The 21,965-nt window shown below is 42.8% G+C and overlaps 1 long non-coding RNA gene across 1 annotated transcript in view; it reads right to left on the bottom strand.

Moving 5' to 3' along the window:
* The window catches only part of LOC122540487, a 119,832-nt gene extending 98,253 nt beyond the window's left edge, over positions 1 to 21,579 (bottom strand). The window contains exon 1 of the long non-coding RNA XR_006309321.1: positions 21,239 to 21,579. This is a non-coding gene — a long non-coding RNA (uncharacterized LOC122540487). The remainder of the gene's footprint in view (positions 1 to 21,238) is intronic.
* Positions 21,580 to 21,965: the final 386 nt, after the last annotated feature.

The following is a 21,965-nucleotide window of genomic DNA, read 5'->3' on the forward strand; positions in this document are numbered from 1 at the left end:
CTTTTACCCCCACCTCTGACCCTACTAAAACATTTAAACCCTGGAACCTGCAACAGCCAATCCTGTCCCTGTTCTATCCATGTCTCCGTAATAGCCACAACATTGAAATCCCAGGTACCTACCCACACTGCAAGTTCACCTACCTTATTTCGTATACTTCTTGCATTGAAGTATACACAGTTCAAGCCACTTTCCTGATTACATCTGCATTTTTCCAGAATCTGCCCACCTATGAGATCTTCAATCTCCCTACTGCTATTAGGGGGTCTGTAGAAAACCCCCAATGAGGTGGCTGTTCCCATGCTGTTCCTAACTTCCACCCATACTGACTCAGTAGACAAACCTTCCTCAACAACCTTCGTTTCTGTAGCTGCGATGCACTCTCTGATTAGCAATGCTACACCCCCTACTCTTTTTCCACCCTCCCCTGTTCTTTTTACACATTCTAAACCATGGAACATCTAGCAACCATTCCTGCCCCTGTGAAACCCACGTCTCCGTTATGGCCACACCATCACAGTCCCAAGCACTGATCCATGCTCTAAGTTCATCACTCGTATTTCTGACACTCCTTGTGTTAAAGCAGACACACTTTAACCAGCCTCTTAATTTCATCACATGAAATACCTTTCCGATATGTTCACTACATCCTGTCACTGCTCCATCTACAACTATCCCCCTCTCAGATATGTAGCTCTGGTTGCCACCACCCTGCCAAACTAGTTTAACCCCTCCTGAACCACATGAACAAATCTCCCACCCTGGACACTTATGCCCCCCCCCAGTTCAGGTGCAACCCACCCTTCTTGTACAGGTTCCACCTTCCCAGAAGGTATCCCAATGGTCTCAGTATCTGAAGCCCTCCCTCCTGCACCAGCCTTGCAGCCACGTGTTAAGCTGCATTCGCTGACTGTTCCTCACCTCACTGTCTCGTGGCATCGGTAGCATACCTGAGATCACTACTCTACTCGTCTTGCTCTTCAGCTTCCAACCTAGCTCTCTGTAGTCACTTTTCAGATCCTCAGTCCCTTTCCTGGCTATATCATTGGTGCCAATATGTACCACAATGTCTGGCTGCTCACCCTCCCCCTTCAGAATCTTGTAAACCCGATCGGCAACATCCCGGAGCCTGGCATCGGGGAGACAACATACCTACAGGGTGTCCCGTTCCTGACCACAAAATCCCCTGTCAATCTGTTTAACTATCGAGTCCCCTTCCACTAGCACTTTTCTATTCTCTCCCCTTCCCTTCTGAGCCACAGTGCCAGGCTCAGCGCCAGAGACCTGACAACTATGGCTTTCCCCTGGTAGGCTGTCCTCACCAGCAGTATCCAAAACGGTATACTTATTGCTGAGGGGAACGGCCACAGGGGATCCCTGCTCTGACCGTCTGTTCCCTTTCCTTCCCCTGACTGTAACCCAGCTGTCGTTATCCTGTGTCTGGGGAGTGACCACCTCCCTGTACATCCTCTCAATTTCTCCCTCAGCCTCCCGGATGATCCATAGTTCATCCAGCTCCAACTCCAGTTCCCTAACTCGGATTTCGAGGAGCTGGAGTTGTAAGCACTTTCTGCAGAGACATGTGTCGTGTCTCTCACCTGCCGCATCTGCAGGAGGAACATGCAACTGCCCTAACAGCCGTACCCCACTCATCTGAAAGCCCACGCAGGACCTAACAAAGAAGAGAAGAAAAGGAAAAAAGAAAGAGAAAACCTGAAAACTTACTGAGTTTACAGACTCTCAGGAAGGTTAGAGGAGGTGGGTGAGACGGTCTCAGGTTTAGATCTCACTCACTTAAAACTTCCCAGCAGCCCTTGCTTTTCTCCGCCCTCTCTCCTCGCTGATCTGTTCAAAATGGAGGTCAGACTCTCGAGGTAAGTCCGTTTTTAAGTGGGAAAAACTGACATAGCTGGCAGCCCTCACTTCTCTCCACCTCTGTTAAAAATGGACAGTAAGTAACTGGACAAGAAGTAAATTTACAACAGAATTCTATTAAAATCAGTATGTTGATGGCATGAACACTGATGATTCTACATTTTTAATACCCACTTCTTTTATGACCATTCAGGTAAATTAATTACCTCCCTCCTTCATCAATGAGAACACTTTCTCTCACAGCTAAGCTCTATCTTGTTGTTTATTTTAATTCTCAGAAAGACGGGTATTTATTTTCCATCCCTAATTGTTGAGAAGATAATGTTTTACTTGATCACTGTTTTGTGCCTTGTTTCAGAGTTAGTTATCTGTGTTAGTATGGTATCAAAGTCATGTTTAGGTTCCGCACGGCCATGCCCTTCCTAAAAGGGCAATTATATTCCAGCTTCACAGTCACTTTTACAGAACCGAATCTTTTGTTCTCTAACTTTTCTTTAACTTGGAATATTTTACTCAAACATGGGCCATGAATCTAATAACATGACCATTTACCAATTAAATGCCTCCAGAAATTGTTTTTATGACCTTTTCTAACTTTCTCTCAATTGTCCTTTGAACGTTTGTAATCTTTTTGCAGCTTTCCTACATTCTTTATATTTGCTCTGGCTTTTCTTTATTATCATCATCTGTCTTGCGGTGACTAATTTTATTTCAGGTTAAAAAGAGATCTAATATCACTATACTGCCTGAAAATAAAAGACATGCTCCTTTTAAAAATCTTATTGAAATATATCTGGTTTGTAGTTTTTTCATTTCCCATTTGAATAGCTCTCCTTTGAAATCCTCAGCCCTACTTTCCCAATGGTCCTTCCATTTAATCTCAGCAATACCCTCTTTTATCTCATGTTAACTTACTTGATGTAATTGAAATACCTTTATCATCCAATTTTATTTTTCTATTGACTCAATTTATAAACTGCCACTTCATTCATGACTTCCTCATATTTTTTATCAACCACTTACTCTCATGTCAGATAATCTTTCCATTCTATCACAGTCACTGGGTCTGTGGCAGGTGGTGCAGGAACCAACAAGGGCGAAACCCATACCTGACCTCATCCTTAGCAATTTGCCAGCTGCAGATGCATCTGTCCATGACAGTATCAGTAAGAGGGACTGCTGCACAGTCTTGGTGGAGATAAAATCCCACCCTCACATTGAGAACATCCTCCATCGTGTTGTGTGGCACTATCATTGTGCAAACTGGGAAAAACTTGGAACAGATCTACCAACTGAAGATTGGGCATCGTTGAGGTACTATGGGCCATCAAAAGCAGCAGAATTGTACTCCAGTAGTAGCACCAGACATACCTAAAAATGAGATGTCAATCTGGTGAAGCTACCAAACATGACAATGTGCTTGCCAAACAACATAAACAGTAAGTGATGGATAGAGCTAAGTGATCCCATAACCAATGGATCTGCTGTAAGCTCTGCAGTCGTACTACATCCACTCATATATGGTACTGGACAGTTAAACACTCTACTCGAGGATGACCAGTCCATGATCGCATACTCTATTTATGGGGAGCGAGTGACTTATCCCAGAATCCTCCTCGGTCACTTCTCACATTCACCCTAATTATTGTAAGTAGTGATGGACAATTAAACAAATATTAGAGGAGGAGGGTCCACAAATATCTCCATTCTCAAAGATAGAAGTGCATGGAACATCAGTGCAGAAGGTAAGGCTGAAGAATTCACAATAATCTTCAACTAGAACTGCTGACTGGACAATCCATCTCAGCCTCCTCCAGTGATCCAAGTTCACAAGCCAATCTTCAGCCAATTCAATTCACTCCATGTGATATCGCAAATGGTTGGAGATACTGGATACTGCAAAATCTATGGGTACCGACAACATTCCAGCAATAGTATTGAAGAAGCATGCTCCAGAATTTGCCACTCCCCTGGCAAATCTTTTCCAGTATAGCTACAACACTGGCATCTATCTGAATATGTGGAAAATTGTCCAGGTATATCCTGTACACAAAAAGCAGGCCAAATCCAACCTAGCCCCATCAGTCTGCTCACTGACATCTAGAAGGACAAGTGCAGCGGTTTCATGGGAACACCATCACCCGATATTCCCCTTTGATCCAACATCCTAACTTGGAAACATATCACCTTTCATTCAGTGTCACTGGGTCAAAATCCCGCACTTCCCTCCATAAGGACATTGTGGGTCTACCTACAGCACATGGACTGCAGTGGTTCAAGATGGCAACTCATCACCATCTCCTCAATGTCATCCAAGGATGGGTAATAAATGCTGACCCAGCTAGCAATGCCCATATCCTGTGAATGAATAAAAATGATCTGAGCTTCAACTGTTCTCAATGGGAACTGATAGTCATCCTCAAGGGAATAATTTAACAGTGACTCTTTAGGTGTTCGGTTATAAAAGCAGTAAACTTAATAAAAGTCACCAACAGCACCACACAGTGCTTGTAGAATTGCCTGATTGTGCAAAATAAGGGAATAACAGAACAATTCATGAGCATTAATCTTTGTTAAGAAAGTGTGGAAACCAGGATTGTAGGAAGTATTTGAAATCACTTTATCATTTACATGTGGACAGGAGGTTTCTTTAAAGGAATATTAGAGGTACTTTGCTAAATGATTCATACTTTGGTTTGAATGAAACTCAGAATGTGAATATATTTATTCATCTCCTCAAAGACAGGATAACAGCTGCCAAAATGTTTTTGGGAGCTGATTATCAATGGCTATCCAGGTATTTTGTGTACCCAGATCCCATGAACAGTCCAAATTGGGAGCAAAGCCTCTGGAAACACACCATCATGACCTGACCATAAGTATCTGACTTTTGCATTCAGCTGTTGGTATTTCCACCTGACCCATCCACTCTGGTGGTGCAAATCTCAAGGATCACAACATGCGCAGATAATACCTGACATCTGCTGAAGTGTGGGCACTGGAAAAAAAGGCAACGAACATTAAAAACCAAGTGTTCAAATTGTTATAATTTAACTTTGAAAATTGTATCTCAAATTCCTCAGCAAGGCAAAAGATTTCCTTCTCTTTTATGGTGGAGACTCTCTCCCATCTCTAACTGGACAGCAAGGTCTGATTTTCTTCAGATGTATTTCATGAGCTGTAAACCATGATGTTATCAAAAGTGCTACAGTATATCAAAGTAGATCTAATGTTTAGGGCTTTATTTTTCAGTGTATGTCAATGCCAGTTTGATGTTCTTGTTCCAAAATAAATCTGGTCATCTGGAGATTTTGTTTTGCAGCAATTACCTCACCCACCTCCCTGCAGAATTCTTGGTTTAGGGAATGATTAGTGAGTTCTCTCTAACAGATAATACCACTGCATATAAAATATTAAAAAAAAACTAATTCTGCTCTTTGCACTGTGGATCATTGACTATTTGGTTATTATTCCATTCTAGTGCAAAGAAAGATTTTTTGCTGCATTCTTTTTTTTCTGACATCTGAAGGTCCCTTTAAGAAATGAACAGACTAAACACAAGTTCTCCAATCAATTCTGTCTTGATCTGAACTTTGTGATCTGCCTCCACAGTAGGAAGTGCTAAGTTATTATTTTGTTCCTGTATGTTGGGTTTTGTGATAATTACAGTTTTGACTTGGCACTTTTACATTTACAACTTCTTCCAAGGGGAACTGAAGAGAGAAGACACACAGTAGGGATTCATTGGCAGCCAAATTGGCAAACTGAAACATCCCTTTTAGTTAGATGTTACAGAAATAATGAGTGATATTATCTGTAAAAAGACGTTATGGCATGTTAACTAAATAGAGCAAGAGTTTCAGTGTTGTCCAAACATTGAGAAATATGCAATTTAAATCTCAGTTTATTCTTTGCATCCTAAGGTCATGTACATAGGCAGGTGCAGTTATGGTTTGTCCTTTCCAAAGAGATAATTTTGACACAATTTTGGAAAGGGGTCCATCTTGCAGTCCCATTCCTCCATTAATTACCTTGTTGTCCGTCACCAGTTCATGGATTTAAATGGTCAATTAATGGCCACTTTTGGACCTCAATTCACAACCAACATCTATTGTGCAACTGCTTCACGACCATTAGGCATTTGCTTTGTTGTTTGTTCTGTGCTCTTCTCTCTGGCAGAAAGCGGCTGGTAGGTCATTCAGTACCTCAATCCATTGGGTACTACCACCAATCCTCTGAAGTAAGCCCATCCAACTTGCTGATGCTGGATAACAAAGAGATCCATTTTTCCAGTGTTCCTCCAGCCTAACCAAATTATTCACTCATAAAAGTAACTGATACAATGCTGAGCATTAGGGTTAGAGTTAGGCATATTCTTGACAACAAACTAACTGTAAATTCATTTAGTGAACAAAAAGGAAGACTCAAATTTTTCCAGCTCGTTTCTTGCCATCAGGATTTCCAACATGCTTCACATCTGATGAAATTCTGTTGTGGCACAGTAACTTTGAAAAAGCTGCAGGCAATCTGCACACAGCGAGAAAGTGAGGACAGGAGATGCTGGAAATCAGAGCCAAAGAATGTGGTGCTGGAAAAGCACAGCCGGTCAGGCAGCATCTCAGGAGCAGGAGATTTGATGTTTTGAGCATAAGCTCTTCATCAGAAATGAGGAGCCACAACCTGTTTGAGTGAAGTCAGTCAAGGTGAGAGATAAATACTGGTTCTGCAGAGAACAACTCTGCTTCTCTTTGAAATAGTTCTGTGCGAGGAGGCAGTCAGGGCCTTAGTTTAATGTCTCATTCATTTTGTTAACTTCTGAAGTGTACATGCTGATGATATTATGACAGTGCCGAAATCACCTGAGCAGGGAGAGATGGAGGAAGCAGGTACTCCAATCCTGTATGAAGAGAGTGGAGGTAAAAATCTCACTGGAGGTAAAGAGTTCCTACAAAGAAAGACCATTCCTCTGGAAGACAAGACAATCCAAAACTTAGAGTATATACGAATGTACCTCCATTAGTACAGCACTGTCTCAGTCTTGCTAACTTTGATTTTGAACACCAATTGTGGAACAGGATCTCCATGACCTTCTGACTCTGAGATGAGGAAGCTGCTTTCTGAGTCATCACTGACACTGATTATTAGCTTCAGGCTGCAATACACTGCTAACAGCATTCTGTCATTGTCTGGAAAGTACATTAAAGTAGAACTAGAATAAAAACTTACAATGTTATTCATACTTTGAACAAGTCACTAAATTTTAATTAAAGGTTACTGCTCTACAACTGTTGGTGTGTGTTGGGAGAATGTGGTTAAAACAAAGAGTGAACTGAAGCAAACAGAATAACTAACAATCAGCTGCCTGCTCTCCTTTATCTCAAATCACAAACTGATGTGATCTTTCCAATGGCTTGGAGCTCGGCCAGAGTATTGGCTGTTTTAACAAGGGTTATCTAGACATGACATATTGCCATTGCTGCTCAGGTGATATTTTAAGAATGATTTGTGCTGAGTACAAGATTGGATGGAAGATGAAAAATTGAGATTTTTTTTACAAGATCAGCTGACTGTAGTCTCTTGAACAACTCTGTCTATGCAGCAGCTTAATAAGCACTTATTCTGCATATGTTCATGCAGTCCTTTACAGTCTATAACAAGTTGTGATTTACCTTTCGAACAATGGGTAGTATTTTTCAAAAGGACACTCAAGAATTATTGGGCTTCTCTGTCAGTATTTCAAATCAAAAGGTTTAAGAAGAAAAAAGCCAAAGGACTCTTAAATTTTCAGCCATTCAATAAGATCGGGGTTAACTCCATTCCCTTGTAGATCAAATCTGTTGAATTCAGTTGAGAATATATCCAACGGTCCAGTTTACCCTGCTGTCTGAAGAAGTCAATTCTGAAGTATTACAACCCTCTGAGAGAAGACATTCCTCTTCATTTCCACTTTCTTTTATTTTTAAACTACATCGTACAGGAGGAAAAATATCTTTTCAGCATCACCTTTTAAAGACTCCTCAAAATCCTAAAAGTTTCGATAAGATCATCTTTCATTCTTCTGAACTCCAAATAGTTCACATCTAAACCTTGTTCTATGTTTTCCTGATTGTTTAGGTCAGATCTTTACCCTTTGTAAACGGAGAGTTTTGTCCTCGGCATTTGGCTATCACAATGACAAATAAAGTGAATGCTTGTTTCGGCACCTGAAAGGATGCCCCTGATTTATTTGTGATTCAGTGACTCATATATAAAGAGATAATGGACTGTTTATTTAACAAAAAAATCAGAACACTATGTAATTAAAAACAAATCAAATTGACAGGACAAGTATGCTGGACACACTTGAACTGAAGCAAAACCAGAGATTTGAAACTCTTTGGAATGAACTTTCCTCATTGTGACATGACAGAAAACATGGATTTACACATAAAACACGATGTGGGCTCCATGTTTATGTTTATATCTGCATTATACTCACTTTAAAGGTTATAAGTTAGTATTTGCCCCATTCACCTGCAGCTGACTGTACAAGGTGTGAAATCCAAAGTGATTAATGATCTGTAGATACATGTGGATAGGCAGTCAAGGCTTGAGTGTTGCCCATCTAAAAAATGAGATGGAAGATTTCTCAAAGCTCCTAACACGTTCCAAGATTGTCACCTGTAAGTTTTGGTGAACAGGGACTCCAACATCAATTTCTACCTCTGAAAGAATTCCTGGCCTCACACCATGGAGGAGGAATAGAAAAAGACAAAAAATATACAGTTAAATAATTGTGCTTGTCTGGATGAATAACATTATGTTCAGACAATGACTTACCAGGATAAAAATCCTTGTAAACATCATGCGCACTTTTTAAAAATATGTGTTAAAAAATGTTCAAAATATGGAAGGCGGCTTTGCTAACTGGGCTACATTTATCATCCACTCCTAATTATGAATGAAAAAGTGGTGATGAGCCTTCTTGATCTGCTGCAGTCCATTTGGATGTAAGTAAACCCACAGTGCTGTTTGTGGTGGGCATCATCTGGTCTGGCCTACTTGTGACTCCAGATCCACAGGAACACCCTCAGAGCTATTAGGAGAGGTAATATATACTGGCCGATCCAGCAACACCCATATCCCATGAACAAATCGAAAAGACAACTATTTCTTCAAAACCTGAAGAACGCATCATTGATCCCCAATGCTTTCAGTAGATTTGTATCCTCGTGGTCACATGACACTAACCCACAACTGTGGAAGATTTGTATTTCAAAATAAACTAATAAAATCTGAGACATAGTAAACAAATGGTAATACCATGTGAACCATCTATAACAGACGTTATTTTATAGCACTGCCTTTTTTATAAACTGGTGACACTAAAGAGAAACAGAAGCACAGGCTGATGTTTAACACATTCACTTCAATAAACTCACAGTAGAGTCCAATGAAAAATTACCATCTACAAAATGAACACACACAATGTAGTCAGTTAATCTGTTCAAGAAGCAACAAACACGTGGAGGTTTGTTTTGAGTGTGGTTAGAATGTTTCGACGTTATGGAAGAAAGTAATGAACTATCGACACCTGGAGCTAAGAAAACTCCAGGAGTTGTGGGTTCGGTACTCCCTTCAGCCTCCTGTCACACTGATAAATAAAGGACCTTATGAATAAGCAAATTCTCTCATATTGGGTCAAAGGCACTGATATAGCAATCCAGCATTTTACAAACAAGATGATTAAATTCAGTCAAGTTAATCCAAATCATTTTGCAACAGTCACCTTGAGAACTTGTTTTAATAGACAATGATGTTAGGAATGACAGTGCAGGAGAAATCATCCATTTCCCAGGGGTATTGCTAGACACTGCATTCTGCTTTAATCTCCCTGCCTTTCTCTTGAACTTTGAACAGTTTTCTACCTACAAAATGTTTATCTGATTTCCATTGAAAATGTGGCAGTTCTTTCAGCCTCAATAGCCACTTGGGCTGAGGAATTCCATCTCTAAATAACATGTGAAAATTATCACTTCCATCCTTCCCCGCTACCTCCTTATTTTCATCCCAGTCTAATCTCTCAATAGTTTGTTGTCCAGTGAAAATTTGCTTGCAATATTGATTCCCTGTCAAACCAATCTCAATATTGATGATGGTATTATCCTGAATAAGTTGTATTAATCCATTCCCTGCTAGAGTGAGGTGAGGAAGTCCTGTGAGGACTCACTGCAGAGTGCATTTGATGTTCAAAGAATGGAACCAGGTGTTATAAACAGCCAGGGAAAGAGGGTGGGCTATGTAGTCAAGAAATACTGAGATAATCTAGACTGTAACACTTGCATACCCTCAACAAACAGTGTGTCAGCCACAGTTCCTATTCTTAATCCCATCCATTGACCCTAACTTAGAGCGTACAATTCATCCAAATCAAATAATCTGCAGACTCGGGATTTCTGGAGTTCTGCAGACGGTATGATAGAGTGTTTCCGAGCTGCTTTATTGGATGGTTTTCATTGGATGGTTTCGAAGGGTAAAAATAAATCCATTGAATTCTCCAAAACCAGTGTCCAAAGCAATGTGGGTTCAGGTCTGCACAGATCTGGAAAGTTTCCAATAAAGTTACAATCAGCCATTAGAACTCTGACCTCAATAACATCAATATAAAAACCGAAAGAACTGCAGATGCTATAAATCAGAAACAAAATAAACAAAAGCTCAGCAGGTCTGGAAGTACCTGTGAGGAGAAATCGGAGTTAATGTTTCAGATCTGGTGACCCTTCCTCAGAACTGATGGTAGCTCGAAAAGTGTCGATTTTTATGCAGAAGATAAGGTTGGAGAGGGGAGTAAGCAGAAAATAATAGATGGGAATAGAACCCAAAAGAGAGAGACGACAGTTGGACAGAAAAGGAGTGGATAACCATCTGGCTGGAAGGGTATATAACTGTTAATGGAGACTGTTAGTGCAAACAACAGGTAGTGTGTAACAGCAGACTGTGTGATAACAAGGCCTGGTGTGTAGGATAGGGGCGAGGACATGGTGGAGTTCAGGCCCTAAAATTATTGAACTCAATATTGAGTCCGGACAGCTGCACGGTCCCCAAGTGGAAAATGAGGTGCTGTTCTTCCAGCTTGTGCTGACCTTCACTGGAGAACAGCAGCAAGCCTGAGACAGAGATGTTAGCCAGGGAACAGGGTCGTGTGTTAGAGTGGCAGGCACCTGGAAGCTCAGGATCTTTTCTGTGGACAGAATGTAAATGTACTGTGAAGCAGTCACCCAATCTATGTTTTGTTTCCTCAAGGTAGAGGAGACCACATTGTGAGCAGCGAATGCAGTAGACTAAATTGTGAGAAGTGCAGGTAAAGTGCTGCTTCACTTGGAAGATATGTTTGGGCCTTTGGATACTGAGAAGGGATAAGGTAAATGGACAGGTGTTACACCTTCGGCAGTTGCAGCTGGGAGTGAAGGAAGAGTGGACCAGGGTATCCCGGAGGAAATGGTCCCTGCGAAGGTTGGGAAAGGGAGAGGAGGGGAATATGTGTCTGGTGATGGCATGTCACTGGAGGTGGTGGAAATAGCAGCTGATGATCTTCCGGATGTGGATGCTGGTGTGATGGTAGGTAAGGACATGGGGACTCTATCACTGTTGTGGGAGGGAGGAGAGGGGGTGAGGGCGGAAGTGCTGGAGATGGGTTGGACCCAGTCGAGGGCCCTGTCACCAATGGTGCTGGAGAATCCTCGGTTGAGGAAGAAGGCAGACATTTTGGAGGCTCCCTTGTCAAAGCTGGCATCATTGGAACATATGCGATGGAGATGGAAGAACTGGGAGAATGGAATAGAGTCTTTACTGGAAACAGGGTGTGAAGATATATAGTCCATGTAGCTGTGGGAATTGGTGGGATTATAGTGGATATTGGTGGCCAGTCTATCCCAGAAATGGAAACAGAGATATGGAGCAAGGGAAGGGAGGAGTCAGAGATAAACCTGTTGAAAGTGAGGGCGAATTGGAAATTGGAAGTGAAATCGATGAACTTTTCCAATTCTGGATGAGAGACGGAAGCAGCTCTGATGATATCATTGATGTAACTAGAGAAAGAGTTATGGGTGGGGGCTGAAATAGGACTTGAACAAGGAATGTTCCACATACCTCACAAGAGACAGTGTAACTAGGGCCCACACGGTTACCCATGGTGACCTTCTGACCTGAAGAAAATGAGAGGGGTTAAAAGAGAAGTTGATGAGGCTGAGGACGAGCTCGGCCAGGCAGAGGAGGGTGGGGGTGGGTGGGGATGCTTCAGGCCTTTGCTCCAGGTAAAAGCGGAGAGCCCTGAGACCATCCTGGTGGGGTGTGTGTGTGTATGTGTGCGTGTGTGTGTGTGTGTGTGTGTATGTGTGTGTGTGTGTGTGTGGACATGTAAAGGGATTGCACATCCATAGTAAAGAGAAGGTGGCTGGAGCCCGCAAACCAGAAACTCTGTCGCAGGAATCACAGATGTATGTGGGCAGTGATTGGACCAGGGGAGTCAAGAGTTAGACAAGATAGAAAAAGATGAGTTCTATGGGGCAGCAGCAGGCTAAAACAATGGGTGTGCCTGTGTAGTCCTGTTTGTGGATTTTCGGAAGGAGGTAGAAGCAAACTGTGTGGGGCTGGGGAATTATCACCTTGGGGGTGGCATGAAATGAAGTCAGTGACAGTAGTAAAAATCTCAATGACATAAAGTAGCTCAAACGAATTAAGATATTGTTTGAAGAAGTGACAATGAGTAATGTTCTACTATAACGTGGCAGGCACTGCTGTTCAGAAGGGCGGGAAAAAGACTCGTAGGGCCATAGTCATAGGGGATTCTATTGTGAGGGGAGTAGATAGGCGGTTCTGTGGCCGAAGACGAGACTCCCGGATGGTATGTTGCCTCCCAGGGGCTCGGGTCAGGGATGTCACCGATTGGCTGCAGAGCATTCTAAAGGGGGAGGGTGAACAGCCAGTTGTCTTGGTGCATATAGGCACCAACGATATAAGTAGAAAAGAGATGAGGTCCTGAAAGCAGAATTTAGGGAGCTAGGAGAGAAGTTAAAGAGGAGGACCTCAAAGGTAGTGATCTTGGGATTACTACTAGTGCCATGTGCCAGCCAGCGTAGAAATGAAAGAATAGGCAGGATGGACACATGGCTTGAGAGATGGTGTAGGAGGGAGGGGTTCAGATTTGTTGGACATTGGGACCGGTTCTGGGGAAGGTGGGACTATTACAAAAGGGACGGTCTTCATCTGAACCAGACTAGAACCAATGTCCTTGGGGGAGTTTTTGCTACTGCTGTTGGGGAGGTTTTAAACTAATGTGGCAGGGGGCTGGGAACCAGAAGAGAAAACAGGTAGGCAGCGAGGTGGAGACTGGAGACTATAAGAATCATGAAGATAGCATTAATAAAAGGAACAGTAGGCAGAGAGCAGATAAGCGCAAACGAACTGGTGGCCTGAAATGCAAGGAGTATAGTGTGTAAGGCAGATGAACTTAGGGCTTGGATTGGTGCCTAGGGGTATGACGTTATTGCAATCACAGAGACTTGGTTGAAGGAAGGGCATGATGATTGGCAACTAAATGTTCCAGGATATAGATGCTTCAGACAGGACAGGGTGGGAAGTAAAAGGGGAGGTGGAGTTGCATTGCTGGTCAGGGACGATATCATGGCTGTGCTAAAGGAGGACACTATGGAGGTTGTGGGTAGTGAGGCATTATGGGTGGAGCTGAGAAATAAGAAGGGTGCAGTTACATTGCTGGGGCTGTATTACAGGCTTCCCAACAGTGAGAATGAGGTAGAAGAACAAATAGGTAAACAGATTATGGAAAGAGGCAATAGGTAGAGATAGATTATTAGATAGATTACTTACAGTGTGGAAACAGGCCCTTCGGCCCAACAAGTCCACACCGACCCGCCGAAGCGCAACCCACCCATACCCCTACATTTACCCCTTACCTAACACTACGGGCAATTTAGCATGGCCAATTCACCTGACCTGCACATCTTTGGACTGTGGGAGGAAATCGGAGCACCCGGAGGAAACCCACGCAGACACGGGGAGAATGTGCAAACTCCACACAGTCAGTCGCCTGAGGCGGGAATTGAACCCGGGTCTCTAGCGCTGTGAGGCAGCAGTGCTAACCACTGTGCCACCGTGCCGCCCAAAATGAGATGATGGGAGATTTTAATTTTCTCAACATTGACTGGAATACACTTAGTGTCAGAGGTCTGAATGGGGTACGATTTTTAAGGAACGTCCAGGAGAGTTTTCTAGAGCAATATGTCAATAGTCCGACGAGGGAAGGGGCCAAATTGGACCTGGTACTGGGGAACGAGCCAGGCCAGGTGGTAGACGTTGCGGTGGGGGATTTCTTTGGGAACAGTGACCACAATTCTGTAAGTTTTAGAATACTCATAGATAAAGATGAGAGTGGTCCTAAGGGAAGAGTACTAAACTGGGCCAAGGCCAATTATATCAAAATTAAGAAGGAACTGGGAAATGTGGATTGGGCACAGTTATTTGAAGGGAAGTTCACATATGATATGTGGGAAGCTTTCAAAGATAGGTTAAAGATAGTGCAGGATAGGCATGTCCCACTGAAGGCAAAAGGTAGGAAGGGCAAGATTCGTGAACGATGGATGACAGGAGAAATTGTACGACTAGTCAAAAGGAAAAGGGAAGCGTACATAAGGTCTAGACAGCTAAGAACAGAACAGGCCCTGGAGGAATATCGGAAGAGTAGGACAAGACTTAAAGGAGAAATCAAGCGGGCTAAAAGGGGTCATAAAATAACTTTAGCTAGCAGAATTAAGGAAAATCCCAAAGCATTTTATTCTTATATAAGAAGCAAGCGGGTAACTAGAAAAAGGATTGAAAATGTGTTACTGGAAAAGCGCAGTAGGTTAGGCAGCATCCAAGGAACAGGAGAATCGACGTTTCGGGCATATGCCCGAAACATTGATTCTCCTGTTCCTTGGATGCTGCCTAACCTGCTGCGCTTTTCCAGCAACACATTTTCAGCTCTGATCTCCAGCATCTGCAGTCCTCACTTTCTCCTAGAAAAAGGATTGGTCCACTAAAGGATAATGAAGGAAGGCTGTGTGCCGAACCTGAGAGAATGGGTGAGATTCTGAATGATTACTTTGCATCAGTGTTCACTGAGGAGAGGGACATGAATCTTGAGATTAGAGATAGAAGTTTGATTAGTCTGGATCACTTTGGCATAAGTAGGGAAGATGTGTTGGGTATGCTAGAGGTTATTAAGGTGGACAAATCCCCAGGACCGGATGTGATCTATCCCAGGTTGCTGAAGGAGGCGAGAGAGGAAATAGCTGGGGCCCTGACAGATATCTTTGTGGCATCCTTAAATACAGGTGAGGTGCCGGAGGACTGGAAGGTTGCTCATCTTGTCCCCCTGTACAAGAAAGATAGTAGGGATATTCCGGGTAACTGCATACCACTGGGCCTGATGTCGGTGGTGGGAAAGTTGCTGGAGAAGGTACTGAGGGATAGGATCTATTTATATTTCGAAAAGAATGGGCTTATCAATGATAGGCAACATGGTTTTGTGCGGGGGACATCGTGCCTTACCAACTTGATAGAGTTCTTCGAGGAAGTGACCAAGTTGATTGATGAAGGAAGGGCTGTTGATGTCATATACCTGGACTTTAGTAAGGCATTTGATAAGATTCTCCATGGTAGACTAATGGAAAAGGTGAAGTCACATGTTGTGCAGGGTGTTCTAGCTAGGTGGATGAAGAACTAGTTGAGCAACAGGAGACAGAGAGTAGTCATTGAAGGGAGTTTCTCGAAATGGAGAAAGGTGACAGAGGTCAGTGTTGGGGCCACTGTTGTTTGTAATATACATAAACGATCTGGAAGAGGGCACTGTTGGTATGATCAGCAAGTTTGCAGATGACACGAAGATTGGTGGAGTAGAAGAAAGCACAAGGGACTGTCAGAGAATACAGGAGGATATAGATAGACTGGAGAGTTGGGCAGAAAAGTGGCAGATAGTTTTCAATCCAGATAAATGTGAGGTGATGCATTTAGGCAAGACTAATTCTAGAGCGAATTATACAATGAACGGAAGAGCCATGGGAAAAGTTGATGGGCAGAGAGACCTGGGACTGTAGGTCCATTGTACCCTGAAGGATGCTGCACAGGTGGATAGAGTTGTCAAGAAGGCATTTGGTATGCTTGCCTTCATTGGACGGGGGCATTGAGTATAAGAGCTGGCAAGTCATGTTAAAATTGTGCAGGACGTTGGTTCGGCCACATTTGGAATACTATGTACAGTTCTGGTTGCCATATTACCAAAAGGATGTGGACACTTTGGAGAGGGTGCAGAGAAGGTTTACGAGGATGTTGCCTGGTATGGAAGGTGCTAGCTATGAAGAGAGGTTGTGGATTAGTGGTGCTGGAAGAGCACAGCAGTTCAGACAGCATCCGAGGAGCAGTAAAATTCGAGCAAAAGCCCGAAACGTCGATTTTACTGCTCCTCGGATGCTGCCCGAACTGCTGTGCTCTTCCAGCACCACTAATCCAGAATCTGGTTTCCAGTATCTGCAGTCATTGTTTTTACCATGAAGAGAGGTTGAGCAGGTTAGGTTTATTTTCATTAGAAAAAAGGAGATTAAGGGTGAACCTGATTGAGGTTTACAAAATCATGAAGGGTATAGACAGGATGGATAGAGACAAGCGTTTTCCTACAGTGCAGGATTCTATAAAGAGAGGTCACACTTTCAAGGTGAGAGGTGGAAAGTTTAAGGGGAATACACGCGGCAAGTACTTCACACAGAGGGTAGTGTGCGTTTGGAACGCGTTGACAGCAGACATGGTCGAGGCAGGCACAGTAGATTCATTTAAGATGCATCTGGATAGATGCATGAGTAGGTGGGGAGCAGAGGTACACAGATGCTTAGGAATCGACCAACAGGTTTAGACAGTACATTTGGATCGGCTCAGGCTTGGAGGGCCGAAGGGCCTGTTCCTGGGCTGAAAATTTTCTTTGTTCTTTGTTAACTAACTGTCTTTCACTGATATGAAATGGCATTTTGTGGAAAGTATTGGGATTGAATGCAGCATTGGATAGAGCTGTGCTGAATATGAACTGAAGGGATGTAACCTGTTCCTGAACAAGAGAATCTAAATTCTGCCGGGAATATTTGAAGAACTATTTGAGAGAGTGTATAAAGCTTTCCAGTAAAAGAAAAGGAAATCAGGTTTGGGAAACTGAAGAGAAGTGAAGAACATCGTTTATTGTTGTAGTGGAATAAAGAACACTCCAAAACCTGCCGAGGGTGGAGACAAAAAGATTTGAGATGATGCCTTTAACTCTGAGGTTTGTCTCAAAATTCATTCAAAATTTTAAATAATTTCTCTGATCAGGAAGAGTAGAAACAGTGAAGAAATTGCCTTTGTTCATTCCAAGGTTGTGACTGAGGGTGGTAAGCACTTCTCCATTGGAAGTTGCAGATTTAAGACTCGCAATGAAATGGAAAGCTGGTTATTGCTGGCCGTGAGTAAGCTTGTGATCGATGAAGTTGGAGATTGTAGCCCTCTTGCGGTAAATTACACTCAGATTCGTCGGTCAGCACAATCTAAGGAGGGAAACCTTGTGAATGTAGAATGACATGAACAAAGGGAGATGAAATGAAGTCACATAATTGTTATATTTAACAAGCTAATAACATCCAGGCACCAAGAGTGAGGCAGAATAATTAGACTTTAGATCGAGAGAATGAAAGTTCTGCTCTGCTGACTGCCTTCATTATTCTGAAAGCTTCAATCAATTTTCTTTTGTGCTGCATGTGCAGTGTCACAGCTCTCCGCAATTGGAATGCAGCGTGGTAACACACAGCAACTGCAGTCAGATGTGCAATGAATAGTCATTTCCCAGCCAGTGGCCTGCCACCATCTGATTGATGATTCAATCATACAACTCAGGGACAGGGAGGTCCGGAATCTCCCCTTGTCTCACTGACTCTGATCTGCAGAGCAGCATCATAGCAAGAAAATCCACAACAACTGATTGGAAAAGACAACGCAGCTACATGTTTATGTTCATAGAACATAGAACAGCACAGCACAGGAACAGGCCGTTCGGCCCACCATGTCTGTGCTGATCATGATGCCATTCTAAACTAATCCCATCTGCCTGCATGTGGCCTGTATCCTCCTATTTCATGTCTAAATGGTTCCTAAATGTTACTATTGTATCTGCTTTTACCACCTCCCCTGGCAGTACATTCCAGACACCTCTGTGCAAAAATCTTTCTTTGCACGGCCCGTTTAAATTTTCTGCCTCTCACCTTAAACCTATGCCCTTTAATATTTGACAATTTTACCCTGGGAAAAGGACTCTGACTATGCTATTCACACCCTTCATAATTTTACATTCTTATGTCGGGTCATCCCACAGCCTTCACGACACTGGTGAAAACAGTCTCGTTATGTCCAATCTCTCTTTATAGCTAATATACTCCAATCGAGACAACATCCTGGTGAACCTCTTTTGCACCCTCTAGTGTGCTGACCAGAACTGCACATAATACTCCAAATGTGGCCTCACTGAAGAGATGTTTACAGTACAGAAGGAAGCCATTTGGCACGAGTGTGATGGGCCAATCAGAGAAGATCTGACTACATGAATCCCATTTTCTAACACTTACTGCATAGTCCTGGAGGCTATGGCAATGTAAGTGAATATCTAAACTCTATTTCAATGTTATGAGAGCTTCAAGATCAGTCACCCTTTTTGGCACACCCACCATACCCAGTGAAAACATTGCTCTCAACTTGCCTCTACACCTTCTACTTCTTATGTTAAATCTATGCTGCTTGATTATTGTAGATCTAATGTGCCACATTGCTTTAGATACCATGAGCTCGTAAATTTCTTGACCTGTCTGCCATGAGGAACCTTGTCAAAACTCTTGCTAAAGTCCACGTAAACCAAATCAAATGCATTATCCTCATCATCATGCCTTATTACCAACTCAAAATATTCAATTTTACAAACACGACCTTCCCTTTACAAGCCCATGCTAACTATCCCTGAATAATCAGTGTCTCTTCATAGAAATACTCTCCCTCAGAATTCTTTCTAACAACTTCCCCAGCACTGAAGTTAGACTGACTGGCCTGTAATTTTCTGGTCTATCCCTTCCTCCCTTTTTAAATAATGGAACAACATTAGCAGTTCTCCAGTCCTCTGGCACATCACATGTGACCAGAAATGATTCAAAACGTACTGCCAGAGTCCTTAAAATCTCCTCCCTCGTCTCCCTCAACAGCCTGGGATAGATTTCAACTGGACCAGTGGATTATCACGTTTAAGGCCACTAAATCGTCTACTAGCTCCTCTCTCACTCTATTAATTTCTTCTAATATTTCACAGTCCTCCACACTGATGTCTATACCTTCATCATTCCCTCCCATTGTGAAGACTGACACAAAGTATTCTTGAGTACTATGCCCATGTCTTCCAGGTCGACACACAGATTGGACACCCTCTTCCAGATCATTTCAGAGAACATCTCTGGGATACCCGCACCAAACAACCCCACTGCCCCGTGGCTGAACACTTCGACTCCCTCTCCCATTCCAATAAGGACATGCAGGTCCTGGGCCTCCTCCATCACCAAACGCATACCATCCAATGCCTGGAGGAAGAACGCCTCATCTTCCACCTTGGGATCCTACAACCACACGGGATGAATGTGGATTTCAACAGATTCCTCATTTTCCCTCCCCCCACATTATCCCAGTCCCAATCCTCCAACTCGGCACCACCCTCCTGACCTGTCCATCACCTTTCCCATCTATCCGCTCCACCTCCTCTGATCTACTACTTTGTCCCTCACCTTCATCGACCTATTGCTTTCTCAGCTACCTTCCTCCCAACCCATCCCCCTTCCATTTATCTCTCAGCCCCCCTTGGCCCACAAGCCTCATTCCTGATGAAGGGCTTATGCTCGAAATGTTGACCCTCCTGCTCCTTGTTGGGCCAATTCTATCCTTTTTTTTATATCCAGAAGTGCTCTTATACACGATTGAACATTTTATTTTCCCATCACTAAATCACCTGTGGTATTTTTTCATCTGCTAAGCACCACCAATAAATTCCCTTGTTGTCCTATTGGCTAATTTACATACCAAGTCCATTAAGACCACCAAAGGGAAGGATGTGGCAAGGAGAGGGGGAGAGGACTAATTTAAATTGAAATTGGAAGGGGAATGAGGAGTTTCGGAGAAGGGTCACTGGCCTCGAAACTTGAACTCTGCTTTCTCTCTCTCCTGAGTTTCTCCAGGGATTTCTGTTTCTGTGTAATTGTGTAGACTTTGATATATATCATGACAACTTTATGTCAAGATTGTTTTGAGAGTTGTGGAGGAATTTATCCTAATTATTCACTTTTTAGTTCAAGTGAATTCAGTCAGCAAAGTGAAAGAATTACAAATGAAATAAAGCAGAAAATGAGGCAATGAGGAATTGTCATGTTGAAGAACTGCTCGGTGCAGGGTATCAGAGAATCACACTGTTATAAAAATGCCAAAGTTTGCCACAGTTTTACCCTGAATAATACTTAATTCAGAGGTGATCATTGTCCCAGACCCTGATAGGTTGATTATTTTTGAAAGTGGGGAGAAAGTGTCCTTATTTTTGCCTATTCAGAAGAATGCTCTTGTGTCAGTGCCTGAGAACATATCTATAAGGCCAACATCAAAATTCTGGATATATCCCCTATCCTGACCCTACAGTGCAGTTATGGGTGAGCCAATACTCCCTTCTCAATGATATATGAAATCATTGTCCCATCCTTTTAGCCACAGTAAATAATCCAGTGGCACATTTTGTAGACTTGGTGTGCTCTCCTAATGTTCTAACTAATAACCAGGAGGGAAACCAAATATGTCTGGTCATTTATCTCATTGCAATTTGTGGGATCTTACTATGTAGAAGTTGACTGAGGAACGTTTGTATATCAAACATTTCGAGAGGACCTCATTGACCTTGAATCCTTACAGGAATCTATATGAGCTGGAGAACTGAAGGGTATTTATCTCGAGGTGAATCATGATTGGCCCACACTCTCATACAGCTATTTGCAGAGTCAGCCAATAATTGGGACACATTGATACAAGTAGAATCTCACAAAAAGGGCAGTGTTTGTCACTGGCCACCCGGGTGTTTTCCTATCTTCCTGGTGGTGGAAATTGAATAAAGATTTGTGCACTTTGTGTCTTTCACTGTGTCTGCCACCTGCACACACACACCATGGGTGCTCGGGATAAAATAAGCACTACCACAGTTAGGTGGTAGTGTGGGGGTTAAATTTAAAATAAGTAGAATCTCACAAACCTGTTACCAGTTTCCATATCCCCCGCTGGCTGCAACAGCAAACACAGAGCTGATCACATTTTTTTAGGAAACCTGAAGTTGTATTAAGCTAAGACGCAGTCACTTCACAATTCTGACAAAAGCAGCATGAAGGTGGATGAGGTGCCTGGACACTGCGGTATTATGTAAATACAATCTCCTCTCTCTCGACTCTGCGTTGCCATTTCTCAAGGCTGTCAGTGTAGCATGTGATTTACTGTATGGAGCATTTGCATTGTTGGGAAAGCCAGCAAACAGTGTCAGTTAACACTCTGCCAAGCATCAAGCATCACCCTGCATTGCTCAGTTATTGTGAAACGTCAAAAGCAAAAAGGAAGCACAGAACTCGTCCCTGCAACTATAACCTTAACACAAGGTGACTGCAATGCAAAGCAGGATGTGATTAGAACGATCACAGTCATAGTTTATTCATGAAGGATTCACGTTTGTAATAAAAACAAAATCTGGAAGATCCAGGAACCTGCAGTAGGAAATGTCAGCTGACAGTTCCTTTCAAAACATGTTCATTTATGTAAAGCACTTGCATTGTTCCCATTCCGGTCCAGTCCGCCACACAGAACATTTGTTTAGGCTGTATTCAAATTACTTTAGAATCATTAAACCAAACTTTCGAAACAGGTTCCTGACACACTGGGAAAATGCACTGACACGGAGTTTGCACTCCTGCCTCTTCATGAGATTTTCTGCT

The sequence above is a fragment of the Chiloscyllium plagiosum genome, chromosome 34 (assembly GCF_004010195.1).
Source record: "Chiloscyllium plagiosum isolate BGI_BamShark_2017 chromosome 34, ASM401019v2, whole genome shotgun sequence".
NCBI classification, from domain to species: Eukaryota; Metazoa; Chordata; class Chondrichthyes; order Orectolobiformes; family Hemiscylliidae; genus Chiloscyllium; species Chiloscyllium plagiosum.